Consider the following 14392-nt stretch of genomic DNA (forward strand, 5'->3'; position numbering starts at 1 on the left):
TCAAATATCATTCTAAGTAAAAAGGGTGATTGTTTGTTTGAATTTACAACTATGTTAACTAAATGCAAAAAGTAAAAGATGAGATTAATAAGGATTGAAACTTGTTAGGAGTAGCGTTCCTTAACCAAGCGTCACACGTAAACTAATGATCCATACGAATTCTAGCTTTATAAACAACATTATCACAATCAATTCTAAACTATCCTTCGTGTCCAAAGCGATATAATTAATTCTAAGGTATCGTTTAAACATTCGTGTCCAAATCCCTTAAACGATAACAAAGTCGATCGAATAACCTAATCGACCGTGTCCAGCCTGATTAAGTATCCGAAAGCATTTAACTCTTGATTATGGTGATTATCACAAGATTAACAAACTTGTCAAGAATGATATAACCTAAGATATATTGCTACTCTAGCTCTAGATTCAAGAGTTTGTGTCCAAATCATCTTGAATCTCATTGAAAGCATTAACACAAGAATAACAACAATATTGAATATAAATTGCTAGAATCATATTTTGCAAGATCAAAAGATTACATGTTAGCAAGAATCAAGTACCTCTCATCCCAACAAAGAGTGTTTAGCTACACATCATCATGGAAGCCTTGCAAGGATGGATTGAAAAGGAAGGAACCATTACACTTGTGATGTCTCAACAAAGGAATAAGGATCCAACTTCCAAAATCACTCTCACTTCATATGATCTACCCTATTTTCTCTCTAAGATATTACAATGAAAACTAAGAGAAAAGCTATGAAAAACTAACTAAGTTCTAAGACTATCTAATAATTTTCCCTATTGAACTACTAATATATATAATAAAGCAATCCCCAAAATATCTAAAAATAATATCTAACATAATATCTAATAATATCTTACATAAATATCTTACATAAATATCTTACATAAATAGCAAGTGGGCCACTTGAGTGAGGCTAAACTTCTATTTTAAAGGGCTGAGTTTTTTACACCTACGCTAATAGCGAAATATACGCTATTAGCGTGGTTGGTCGGCCTAAGTTCTGGCCAATTGCAGTGTGCCACGTTGGTCCTTGACCCTGTTCTTCACCCTTGGTACGCTAATAGCGTAGTCTTCTGGAGCTTTTACGCTAATAGCGTAATTTACGCTAATAGCGTATTTCTTCAAACCCAGATTCTGCTTCGCTCCAGGTACGCTAATGGCGCACCTCTCTGGCCCAATTTCGCTAATAGCGTGGAATACGCTAATAGCGAATTCTTCAAAACCAGCTTTTGCTAATTTGCACTTTTTCATGATTTTTGGTCTTTGATCAGTGTCTTGAGGATAATTCCTGCACAAAAGGATAGAGTAAGATATATAAAGCGTAATAAGGCATTTAACACTTATTTCTCGGCTTTTCCGTCAATTACTTGCAGAACAAGTAACAAAAAGTGCTTAAAATATAACATGAATTTAACATTTTTTTGACACTTATCACCAGACTGAGATTTTATTGGCTAACATTAATTTCAGGACAATTTCTTGATAAAATCTAAGGGTGATTATTCTGCCATGTCATTCTTGAATCTTTCTTGATAAAATCTTTCTTGATATATAACATTGCTCTAGTATTAGTTCCAAGTGATACTCATTCAAGTGCCTCCATAAATATAAAGTCTACATTAGGAGATTAAAAATGTATTGGAAAACAAAGAAAGATTAAAGATATCATCTTTAGTCTGGTTGTATAAAAATCCAATGGTGAAATATGGTCAAAAAGTTTTTTTACTCGATGAAATTGTCAAACATAATGTGATCACAAATCTCTTAATTTTTTTATCCTATCTAAAAACCGAATCAGTATAAAATGACGTGTGACATTAAGTGTAAAATGCTCTCAACATCACGAGACATGATGCACGTATTAGGTTTATGGAGGACCCGTAAAATAGAGGTATTTGTGATTATGTTGTTTTCAGTGATTTTAATCGTGTTAAAAGACTTTTTTTTTATACTGTACACCCTACGAGACATTTTAAACTATAATGATAGATGATATTCTCAATGATAATCACTGAAAACAACATAAGCACAAATACCTTTTATAATATACACCCTACGAGACATTCTAAACTATAATAATAGATGATATTCTCAATGATAATTTGAACCTCATGACCGTTTTGATCTTCAAATTTAAACTATATTGGAGGCATTTGAATGGACATAATACATAGGTTTGAACTTTGAACAAGTTCAGGCGGTACAAGAATCGACATCTTGTTGATTACAATCGTAGACTAGAACTAGAGCATGTTAAAAACCAACACACATCAGAGGTGCAGATGGATAAGCAAACTGAGTCGCTTGATTTGGTATAAAAAAGTTCAATAATAGCTCTTGGGATCTCAAGGCAAGTAAAGAAACTATTTTTCCTGTCTGTATTTTTAATTTCACTCTTTTAACAAGTAACTACACTTGTTTTTGTTGTTGTTGTTGTTGTGTTAAAATGATCGAAATGCTACTACAAACGAGGCTTCTATTTATAGGCTATCATGATATTTCTTAACCACTTGTATTTATGTCACCGTAGAAATATGAACTCGTAAACCAATTTGATTGACAAATTGCCACAAACTTTACAGTCATTTGTATTCATTAATTGACAAATGTTGTATTTCTCTTCAAAAGTCCAACACATAGTTGTTTTACATGTTTTAACAATCTCCCACTTAAAGTAAGCAAGAGATTGTGAAAACATATAAAGCAATATATGTTGACTTTTGAACAGAAATGCAACATTTGCTGACTTTTGAATATTTCGACAATGAAGTTTTTGCAATTACTCACACAGTTTGGTCGGTCATTGTTCATATTTTTACGACAACATAAATAGAAGTGGATAGGAAATTTCACTTGGTATCCTATAAATAGAAACCTTGTAATTTCGATCAACCCATCACATAGAGTAACACAACATTAACAACAAGTTTTTCCTTGTTGAGAGAGTGAGAGGACATATACGAATAGGAAACATATTTTTTCTTCTGTGAGGTTTCTCTCCGTGTTAATATTCTCCTATTTACAATATGGAGTATGATAATTTGACTTACCATGTTCAATAAATAGAAGCTTACTTGTACTCTTATTGTTTCTTGATATGCTTGTACTCCTATTTTAAACAAAATGCTACTCCAAATGATGCTTCTATTTGTGATTTGATTCAGATCATCCACAATCATGCATGTGTCGCCCTATACTATATTGTTGTTTCTGGATATGATTAAGAGTGAGTGAGGTTGAAGATTAGAGGTTTGGTGGTTGATGAGAATTTAAGCTGAGTCTTTTGTTGCCGTACGTTAGTGGTGATTTGAAATTTTGGTCAGCAAAATGTAGCTCTTACTCATCAATATCATTTAACCATAATTTTTTAATATGGAAAATTGTTTTTTTTTTTATTCTTTGAACATACACAGTTACATACAAATAACTAATATGTAACCAAAAGAATACAAATAACTAATATTAGTGCTCTCATTTGTATTAAATGTAATTTTGGTCTCTCTACTTTGGTCAAACTGTAATTTTGATCCCCATTTCTTAAGATTCTCAGCAATTAGACACTTCATTTTAACATGTAGTGTTCAAATTTCAATAAGTATTATTCATATTGAAGAATCATATCATTTGCCTTGCTCAGAGAAGCAGCAGGTCCAACAAGTGGAAAGAGTGATCAGCGGCGAAATCAACAATATTTTCACGAGAAGGCTACATATAATTTTTTTTTGAAACTAATAGTAAATCTAACCAGGCAGACAAAAAAAACTCACAATAACTATTACTTATATAAAATGTTTTTCATAAAATACACTTGATTCAACAAGGAGGGGTAACCTTGGCGCAACTGGTAAAGTTGTTGTCATGTGACTGAAATGTCACGGGTTCAAGTCTTGGAAACAGCCTCTTGTGCAAAACAGGGTAAGGCTGCATTGCATACAATACACCAAATGGTAGGACCCCTTCCCAGACCATGCATATGCCGGAGCTCTAGTGCACCGGGTTGCCCTTTTACACTTGATTCAACAAGAACCGATTATACCAAAAATGCGGCAACAATATACTAGTCCACAGTAGAACCGCATATTGTACCAAAAAAGCTATAACAAAGGAAATAAAAACTAATAGTCGCTATTTATAAAAGTCGAACTAGACGACCCTTCAAAGACTCAAATTCATTCATAATTGCATCTGAGCTAAAATGACTTGCAATGTCATTTTCAATGGAAATAATCAAGTTATTTGCAAGAAAAATCATCACTCATTTTGTTTCTTTATTTTGTCTTGAGTTTACTTCTCTTGATTATGCAACCAATGCCAATTGCAATATGTGAGCATAACAATGGACATAATAAGCACAAGGACAATCTCTAAGCATCAAAGCTTGCAAGCCATTCCATTCACCGCGCATATTACTAGCACCATCATATCCTTGACCTCAAAAAATTTCAACTTCAAGGTTGAAACGAGAAAGAATAGTAGCCAACCATTTTTCAAGGTCATTGCACTAGTAACATGGACAACATCAAAGAACCGTTCTTGAAATATCCTTTATTATTAGAGGTTGTATCTTCATTATGAGTTCTAAATGCGCAACCTTGAAAAGTTAACCATCTTACACAATCAATGCTAGCTTTGAGTCTAAGTCGATTTTTCTCAATCTCTTCTAAACTTTGTCTTTTAGTCGTTCAATATGTTGTGATCTTGACAACAAAGCCTCACAAGATTGGACACAAATATTATGTGGAGAGTTTGGTTTGTTTCCAACATGATTTAAAAGTAGTCCATTTACTTTCCTCCAAGTATTAAATCCTTTTTTAATGAAAGCATTAGAACTTGGACGATTAGAAGTCTCTCTACCAAAAAGGTAGCATGGGAAACAAAAGATAGAATCTTTTTCATGAGAATAATCTAACCAAGAAGGAAATAATTCAAACCAGGAAGCTTGAAAACAACGAGGATAATCATCATTTGATAAAGGATACGTTCAAAGAATAGGTTGACATGACCCATGTTTAAGATAAGCACTACAATTTTCATCTCTTTAATTTACAGATTTACAGGAAAGTCCCAAATCATTGGTCGCAATCCTGGATGTACTTCAATTTGAGAACGACTCATTTCTTCACGACGAAGTCTTTGGCGCTTTGGCTTAGATTGTTCATATTCTTGAGGTGAAGTATTGAGATTGGATGCTTCCAAAAGTAAAACTATACTCCCTCCGGTCACTGTTATAAGCAAATTTCTACTTTTTAGATTCATTCAATAAATGATGTATGTGGTCTACAATATAGACCACATACATCATTTATTGAATGAACCTAAAAAGTCAAAATTTGCTTATAATAGTGACCGGAGGGAGTATAATATAACACAAATTATTTTAACCTAATTTTTTTTGCTAACCTAAAACTAATATTAGAAATATAGTGGCTTGTGAGTTGTGAACATGTGTGTGGTGTGGTGCTATCTGCTAAATAATTCTAAACCAAATTACAAATGAAAATTATTTGATCAAACCTGTTTAATTGTCTGATGTTTGTGCGATTGAGAAGAATCTTTGTTGTCGGTTGGTACCGTCTCATCCAATTACAAACGAAATGAGTGTGTTTGTGAGAGTCTTCTGTTTTTGTTGTCATATTTTATTTGTTAAACCAAAGAATATTTTTTTTTTTTGAAGGAGTTAAACCAAAGAATATTATTATCTTTTTTGGGTGTTAATCCTCCGATTCCTTTAAGACGAGATTAAATAATTCAAAATTTGACAGGAAAGTAAATAAGGGTGGAAAAAATTTGTTTCACCTAAAATAAAACTTAGGGTAGCTAAATATATATATTATGGGGTGCTGCTACCTTGATGTATTTACTCATTTGTATTCAGGTTTTGAAACTGGTAATCAAAGTAATCTGTATGTCAAATGGAGTTGAATTTTGAATTGGACTAGACCTGGTTTTACAAAATGTCTAGAATGCAAGTACTTTGATTTCAATATAATGTTATTTGATATTGACATATCATTTACTACAAACCTTGTGCAATAAAATGTCTCCAATTTTCTATCTTAAAATCTTTAAAATTAATTTGCAAACACTTATATTATAACACTGAGGTTTGTGTAACAGATGTATCAGCACCATGAGAAAATATTGCAATGTTTTTTTTACCGTTAAATACAAATGCTTATTCTCCCTCTGATCACCAAAAAAACAACGTTTATTCTCCCCTTCTCATATTTTCTTCAAGCACCATTATTCTTTTTATCAATCTCAATAATGAAGATGCTTTGTTTTGGCTTCCATTCTCAATTTGTTAAGGAAGATTATTATTCATATAGTGATGATTTAGAAAACTTCATCCACAATCAAGAAAGAAAAAAATGTTCGAGATTATGACGATAATTTCTACAAATTTAACCAACTTGAAGAGTGTCAAATTAGCACCATCCCAAAGGGGTACAAGATAGACTGTGGTGACATGAGAAAAAATGTGATAGATCGGCTGATAGACACACACTATGACCCAGAACTCGAACATGTCATCTCTGTGTCAACGTATTCTTGATTCCAAATCCAATTTTGAAGCAACAACAAAGGAGAAATTTGAATTTCTTGATCTCACTTATACTCCATATGAAATATGCAAAAAGGAAAAATCCCATATTGCAATAGCTTGATTAAATTTTAATGGTTGTAACACTATGTGTTTCTTGTTAAAAACGTGAAGGCGTGCGCCTTTTTATCTAAGAAAGACAAGATCATAGAGAATACGATGTCTTTCTTTTATGAACTCGACTTAACGCATTATGCAATACTGTGTGGCTAGTGGCTATAAGCCTTCTTTAATTGCGACTTTTGTTGTGTATTGTGCAAGAATTATCGTTAAAAGGTATTCCTTTTGGAGCGGAAAACATTATGGATTTGAAATAAGGTTGTGATGGACTTGTGCAAAAAAACTTGTAGAGATAGGAGCATGAATGTTGAATGAAATTTCAAGTCGATAATATTTCATTTAAAACACTAGAAAATATCACATAATAAACTTGCGGCCCATAAAAAAAAAAAAATACTTGCGGAAATATCCTTTAAAAATTAAAAAGTATAAATCAATAGTTTGTCACAATGTAAAAAGGTGACTATAAACAAAAACTAAATTTCAATATATTTGAAGTATACACACATCAATCACTCATTTTCTTCATCTTCACTCTCCTCTTCAATCGTTTCTTTAATTTATTTGTTTAAATTTTTAATGAATTTCGACTAGACACTATCCACGATCCAAGTGCCTTCATTGACTCTCATCAAAGCTTCATCTATTCACTCTCCTCTTCAATCGTTTCTTTAAATTTTTAATGAATTTCTTTTTCTAAAGACTCACATCATATTAAATATCAACAACACATGAGCCTTTTTTTTTTGACAAAACAACACATGAGCCTTGTCGATCTTCTCCTGGATAATTTATTTCCATCTTAAGCTAAATCCAATTTCATCTTTCTCATTTACTTTTTACCTTTTTCCATTTTTTTTTTGTTTTGAAATTCTAACTGCTTGAGGCACGTACAACTCAAAGACTTTAACCTAATTTTCAGTATAAATATGAGCACAAAGTCACTAAGTTTCAGCATTGATTTTCTCTCTGTCTTTCTTCCACTCTTACCTTTTTATTGTCTTTCTATCATGCTGTGTTTTTCAAAATATGCTATCTTTGGTTTTGGACTTTGGTCTTCACTTTTATTTCTTTTTTACTGGACTTAGTTTTGATAAACAAGCTCCACCAAAAAATCATTAATAGTAGTTTTTTTGTGGATAGACATGTTTCAAAGAAAAAGAAAAAAAAAGTAATTTATTAATGCTATTTCGCTACAGAATGCATGGCTGGTTATATTTTGCTGTTGTTTTAACTCTCTTCTTTTAATGAAATATAATGAAATATGCTCAAAGAAACACCGGAAACACCCAAACACTCACAAAACGTTCTTATTTGTAAATGCTCTCGATATCAACAGTCTCATCGCTTTTATGTGGAAGAGATGAATTAAAAGATTGTACAAATTTTATTAGTTTAAAAGTATATAGTTTATATTTTAAGATTAAAAGTGTGATCGAAACAAATTGAGGTCCACAATATCATCTTTAATCTGATGGTTTAAAAATCATGTAAAGAATACATGGTCCATAAACATTTTTTTAGCACGATGGAGATCATCCAACACAACGTAGTCACAAGACGCTGATTTGAGTATTCATCTAAAACTCGAAGAAACAATTGATGACGCATGACTTTAAATGCAGAAGGCATTTCACATCACGCGACATATTGTTTTTTTGGATTTATGGGAGAGGACTCGTAAAATAGAAGTGTTTGTGATTATGTTGTTTTTGGTGATTTCCATCGTGCTCAAAAGGCTTATTTATAATGTATGTTTTGTTTGACCTTTTAAATTACCATGATATGCATGATGTTTCCTTATATGAAGTCGCATCCTGAGGTATTTTGGTATTTCAACTTGTTAAATTATTATACAAATTCAATTTTTAATGAATTTGGACCACACACTATAGGTATCCAATTAAACTCCAATGTACCTCTAATAACTTAAACAAAAATCACAATACATGATCCGAGTGTGTCTCCATTGACTTGCATAGCTCCTATAATTAGTTTTGATGATGTTTATGTTTACGTTAGCTATTTGGATGATTGTTACGTTTTTGTTTAATTGTTTCAATGTTCAACACAATTTGAGAAACCAGAAGTCCATTAAATTGTTTAATTGTAACAAATTGGTCTTTTAAGTTTTTTTCGTATCATTAAGTCTTTAAGTTAATTAATTGTAATAAGTTGGTCATTTAAGTTTTTTTCGTACCATGGTAGAAAGGAGCTATAAACAAAAACATCTATCTAATTCATCTATCTAATTCACTTTCCCTTCCTCATTTAGTTTTACGTGAAAAACTAATTTCTGTAGTAGTGCCAGTTAGGTTTTTAAGTTATTTAACCATAACAATTTGAAGGATTTCATATCTTATAAATGTAAGTTATTCGGAGCTAAAAGTTTCAATTAAATAACTTAAAGACATGAGTATTATGAAAAATACTTAAAAACTAGATTGTTACAATTAATTAACTTAAAAACTTCAAGTGACATGAAACAAACTTAAAAGACCAATTTATTACGATTAAATAAACCTCTTGTCTAATTTAGCCTTTATGGACAGCACAAAATGCACTTCATAGTTAATTTTATTATAAACTAGTCCTCCAGCTTGGAGTGCAATAAATGTCTCAATAGTTTTCCATCTTAACAATATTTAAAATCAGTGACAGATTTTGTTTCATGATTCTAAAAATAAACTTTGAAGTGACTATGAAGATGATTTCTGTAAATTCCACCATCTTGAAGAGTGTTAAATTCCACCATCTTAAGGTAGGATTGTGACATGACGCATAATGATATAGAATTCTTGCTTGAAACCCTTTATTTTTGCATATCAATATCTTTCCAAATATAATTTTGAAGCAACGCTGAAGGAGAAATTTGAATATCTTGATCTCACCTCATTATTGTTAGCTTAGAAGTATGAACAAAGATATAAATTTGGTGTTTATGATTTGGAATACATAGCAAAATATTCTTGTACTCTATATCAAATACATGAAATGGAGAATCTTAAACTCTAAAAGATTGATTGGATTTTAACGGTTTCAACATCCCATGTGTTTCTTGTTAGAAACATGAAAGTGTGTCTGTTATCCTCCGAAGAAGACAATATCATAGAGAATGTGATGTTTTTCTTTGAGCTCGACTTAACACATTATTCGATTGTGTGTGGGTATAAGCCTTTTGTGTATTGTGCAAGAATTATTGTTAAAAGGTATTTAAAGGCTCACATCATATATCCATCTTCACTTCTTCAGCTTCATCCAATTTCATCTTTCTCATTTACTTTTTTCCTTTTCCATTTTTGTGCTTCAAAAAATAAAGAATTAGTTAAAATTTTCAAGCTTTTTCTCATCTCACAAGGATTTTAACCTATTTTTCACTATAAATATGACCACAAAATTAGTGATACGAACACCACAAAGTTTATTTTCTCTTAGCTTTTAACTGATGTTTACCTCTTCAAAAAATAATAACTGATGTTTATAATACAATGTTTATTTCTTTGTGCATTACCATTACCATATTCAATTTCTTGCTATTGTCGTGGTATTAATTTTTTTCCCTTGGTTTCTAATTTTTGCATTTCATTTTCTTCTTCAGTTTTCAATCTTTGATCTTAATTTATGATTTTTTTTTTATACAAAGTCGTTATTATTCTTCTTCACATAACATCATATTATTCGATGGGGATATTAGAGACTGTCGGTTAGTAGAAAATAATCACTTTAGAAGTACTCCATTTTTTTATAGTTTAAAAAAAACAGAAAACAATTTTAAATGAGAAGTTGTTATAAGGGAGGTAATTTTGCATTAAGAAAATCATTTTTATTTAGTTGTATTCAAACAAATTGAACATTACTTTATAAAAATTTGATTTTTATTACAATAAAGAAAAACACAATGAATTCTACTTTTTTATAACAAGGTGTAATTTTTATTACTATTTTTTCCTTAAAAATTTGACTTTCATTACTCTCCTTTTGGACTTAGTTTGAGTAAAATTAATTCAATTCATGAGTGAATTAATATTCTACAAAAGTCTTATGTGGTATAGATGAATTAATATTGTACAAATAGTATTAGTTCAAATATTTTTATAATATTGAAAGCCATATTCATCCAACTAAATGGCTCCAAAAGTGATGAGTCTATGTTCGGAGATTAGAAATGTTAATGAGTCAATTTCGCAATATGATCTATAGTCTAGTCGTTTGAAAGATTTAGTAGGGAAAACATGATCCACAATGTGAACTCAAATCTCTAAATTTTGATTGAAATATAAAATTTTAACAAAATTAGATTTCACGATCATATTGCTTTTTGGATTTATGGTAAGGACCTGTAAAATAGAGATACTCGTGAGTACGTTGTTTTTGGTGATTTCAACTGTGTTCAAAATACTTATTTGTGTTGTCCTTATAGGACCTTTTAAACGATATGGGTATAGATGACATTGTTGACGTGGGATTGGACTTAATAGCATTTTTAATCTTCAAATGTAGATTATTTTAGAGGCTCTTGGTTGGACAAAATACTTTTTTTTTTTTTTGAAACGGCAAAATATTATTAATCAACATCTTGTTCATTATCATGTAGACAAGAGCTAGAGCATGTTAAAAGTCGACACACTTCAAAGGCACACGGATGACTAAGCAAGCTGAGCCGCTTGATTTGGTATTAAAAGTTCAACAATAGCCCTTGTCAATGTGTTGTTTCGTGTGCTAGAAATTAAGGTTTGGTATAGTTAAGGTTTACAAATACAATATTCTCTATAACTATAGAATTTATCTCAGCCCTGCATTTTGTAAAAACATTCTCTATTTTCATTTTTAAAAGTTTGTGTTTGATTTAACTTTTTAATAACAATAACATGCAAATGTTAGGTCACTAGGCTACATAAAAGAAAATGTGTGAGTCCAGTAACTAAGCTACATAAAAGAAAATGTGAGACTTTTAAAATGATGAAATGATAGTTAAAGATGATACATTTTTCAAAATAATGAAAATATTTTTTGTCGCTTTCATTGTTTTCAAGAAAATGCATACAATTGTTCACTTCAAAATCTAGTATCTTTTTGTTAATAAATAAAATTAATATAAATTCTAGAGAATAAAAATATAAATATTTTGATCAAGTAAACAAAGGCTTAATTGTTTAATGGTTTTGTTCCTAATAGAGTGAAGATGGAATAAGATTTGGTTTGCTCTGTCGTCAAATTTCGATATGTTTAATTTCACGAATGATAGCATTTTTTTCTTTTAAGTACTTAGGTTAAAAGCATTTTTTTCTTTTAAGTACTTAGGTTAAATATGCTAAAATGTCATATTGAGTAGTGCTAGCAACGCTCTCTTTTAAACACTCTCTCGGATACTCACTCTCTTATTGGTTTAAATAATTGTGTCCATATAAGAGTTGCTACTTTAAATCATCATCCAGAACATTTAAACATCAACAACAAAGGAGCTTGATCCATGGTCAATCTTCTCTTGGAAGCTTTATTTACATCTTAAGCTACATCCAATTTCATCTTTCTCATTTACCTTTTACTTTTTTTCCATTTTTTTGCTTCAAAAAAATAAAAAGATTAATTAAAATTAAAATTCTCAACAAGTTGAAGCACGCGCAACACAAAACTTTAACCTAACTTTCCCTATAAATATGATCAGATAATCAATGATACCAAAACCACTAATTTATTTCTCTTTGCTTTTAACTGATGTTTATAGAAAATTTATTTCTCTCTGTCTATTACCATTGCCATATTCAATTTCTTGCTATCTACTAGTATTGATTTAATCCCTTATTCTGCTCGAAGCTTGATTATGTTTTCTCTATGTTTGGATTTGGACTTTGGTCTTCACTTTTATTTCTTTCTTATTGGACTTGATTTTGTTAAACAAGTTCCACTAAAAAATCATTAATGATAGTTTTTGTACGTAATTAACTAACCAATACCCAAAGAAACACACTATCACTCGAACACTCTCATAAAATGTTCTTATTTATATATGCTCACAATTTCAAGTCTCATGGCTTTTATGTGGAAGAGATAAATTAAGATTGTACAAATAGTATTAGTTCAAAAGTACAGACTTTACATTCAAAAATAAAAAAATGCGATGGAAAACAAATAGAGGTCCACGATATCATCTATAGTATGATCATTTGAAAATCAAGTAAATAATACATATCGATAAACTTTTTTAGCATGATGAAAATCTCCCAATTCAATTTAATCACATATGTTTTAGGGTTCTCACCTGAAAACCGAAGAAGCAATGAATGATGCGTGACTTTAAGTGTGCATAATGCATTGATGTCACGCGACATATTGTTTCTTGAATTTATGGGATAGGACCCGTAATAGTTTCTTGAATTTATGGGAGAGGACACGTAAAATAGAGGAGATTATGATTATGTTGTTTTGGTGATTTCCCTCGTGCTCAATAGGCTTATTTGTAATGCATGTCTTACTTGATCTTTTAACCAATCATAATTTATAGATGAAATTGTCGAGAAAGTTTGAACTATATTATTTAGAAACTCTTTGAGAAACACCCAAACACTCTCGTAAAACGTTCTCCTCAGAAAATGCTCTCGATTTCAAGTCTCGTAGCTCTTATGTGGAAGAGATAAATTAAGATTGTACAAATGGTATTAGTTCAGAGTGACATTCATCAAATTAAGTGGTTTCAATAGTATCGAGTCTACATTTGTAGATTAAAGAAGTGACGTAATACAAATTGAGGTCGACCACATCATATGTAGTAGTTTGGTCATTCAAAAGATACAATAGTGAAGACAGCGTCAATATTTTTTTTAACATGATGAAGATCACTCAACAAAATGTTATCATAGATATCTCGTATCTTGGCTTCTTGTCCATAAATTAAAGAAGCACTAAATGACGTTTGATGTTGAGTGTGCAAAATATACTAAACTTCATGCGACATAGTGCAACTGAGTTTTATGGGTGAGGACCCAAAGCATAGAGATATTTGTGACAATGTTGTTTTTTGTTATTTCAATCGTGTTCAAAAGACTTATTTGTGTTGTACGTACATGTTGAACCTTTTAAAGTTTAAACTATCAGAATATACATTGATAGACTATTTGAGGCACTTGGTTAGAAAAAAATACATCGGTTTGAACAAGTACAAACTTTATAAGAATCGGCATCTTGTTGAGAACTGAAGCGTATTAAAAGCTGACATACATCATAGGTATCAAATGGCTAAGCGAACCAGACTCTCGATTTGGTATAAAAAAACTCAATAATAGCTCTTCGGACGCAAATGGATAATATATATATATATATATATATATATATATATATATATATATATATAATATTTTGCAATTGTTGATTTTATCGTTTGCGATATAACAATGATTGTGTACTTCTACTTGTCAATGGGTTGTTCCATGTGCGAGGATTAGATTTTTCTAATATTCACTATAACTTTTTAGAATTTATTTAGTTGTTTAATGGTTTTGTTCCTCACATATTGAAAGATGGAATAAAATTTGCCTTTGCTCTCTCGTCAAATTTCGATATGTTTAATTTCATGAGAGTATTTTTTCCCCCTTTACTGCTAAAGTCACGTCTTCCAGTTTCAATTTTAAGCAACTTTTACCTCTAAGATTCATTGAATGAATGATATATGTAGTATAATATAGACAACTTATATTATTTATTGAATG

This window comes from Medicago sativa, chromosome 6 (assembly GCF_051527215.1).
Source record: "Medicago sativa cultivar Bolivia chromosome 6, Bolivia_mono, whole genome shotgun sequence".
In the NCBI taxonomy this organism is placed as follows: Eukaryota; Viridiplantae; Streptophyta; class Magnoliopsida; order Fabales; family Fabaceae; genus Medicago; species Medicago sativa.